Raw genomic sequence first — 1,238 nt, forward strand, 5'->3', positions numbered from 1 at the left:
CAGGCTGAGCCGGGCTGAGCTGAACTCAACAAGTATTTCTTAAGCACTGAGCCGGCTGCGGGGGTGGGGGGGGGACAAAAGGAGGGCAAGACTCTGCCAGGCTCGGCCCTCGAGGAGATGCCTTGCACTCCTCATGGCATAATGCAGCGCCTCTGTTTCTAAGTACCGCCTGCACCATTTCCCCCGCATCTGCACGCCCCCTGTGCTATGATGTGCTTCACAGCCTTCTCTAAGTAAGCTAATTTCCTTCTCTAAACTTATTTTTTTCATTATTTTGTAAAATATTTTATTTACTTATTCATGAGAGACACACAGAGAGAGAGAGAGAGAGGCAGAGACACATACAGAGGGAGAAGCAGGCTCCATGCCAGGAGCCCGATGTGGGACTCGATCCTGAGACCCTGGGATCACGCCCTGAGCCAAAGGCAGGTGCTCAACCACTGAGCCACCCAGGGGCCCCAAGTTTAATTATTAAAGTGAAAGTGAGGGACGCCTGGGTGGCTGAGCGGTTAAGCATCTGCCTTTGGCTCAGGCTGTGATCCTGGAGACCTGGGATCGAGTCCCACGTTGGGCTCCCTGCATGGAGCCTGCTTCTCCCTCTCTGGGTCTCTCGTAAATGAATAAATAAAATCTTTTAAAAAAATAAAGTGAAAATGACACAATATAAAAGTAACCATTTTGCAGAGAACAATCCAGTGGCGTCTAGTACCTTTGCGGTGTTGTAAGACCACCACCCCTGGCTAGTCTGAACACTTCCGTCCCCCCAAAATAAAACCCCATGCCCGTGAAGAGGTTGGTGTCCATTCTCACCACTGCAGGCCCTGACGACCACTAATCTGCTTTCTATCTCTATGGGTCTGCCCATTCTGAGCATTTCACGTAAACGGAATCATACAGCGTGTGGCCTTCTGTGACTGGCTTCCTTCACTCAGCATATTTTCCCCGCACATCAGTACTTCGTTGCTATTTATAGATGGATAACAGTCTCTTCTATGGATAGACCACATTTCGTTTATCAATTCATCTGTTGATGGGCATTTGAGCTGTTTCTACTTTTTGGCTGTTGTGAATGGTGCTGATAAATAAATGTAGATTGTTTATTTATTTTATTGAGATATAAGTGACATAAGATATGAAAATCTGGAAGGCTTCACAAATTTGGGTGTTCTCCTTGGGCAGGGGCCATGCTAATCTTTGTAGCCTTCCGAATTTCATCTGTGTCCTGCCAGAGTGAGGAC

The 1,238-nt window shown here is 47.6% G+C and overlaps 1 non-coding gene across 1 annotated transcript; it reads right to left on the reverse strand.

Moving 5' to 3' along the window:
- Nucleotides 1–1,134: 1,134 nt before the first annotated feature.
- On the reverse strand, nt 1,135–1,238 carry LOC140619864 (U6 spliceosomal RNA). The gene has a single exon (XR_012019670.1). It is a non-coding gene; the product is annotated as a U6 spliceosomal RNA (small nuclear RNA).

This window comes from Canis lupus, chromosome 27 (assembly GCF_048164855.1).
Source record: "Canis lupus baileyi chromosome 27, mCanLup2.hap1, whole genome shotgun sequence".
NCBI classification, from domain to species: Eukaryota; Metazoa; Chordata; class Mammalia; order Carnivora; family Canidae; genus Canis; species Canis lupus.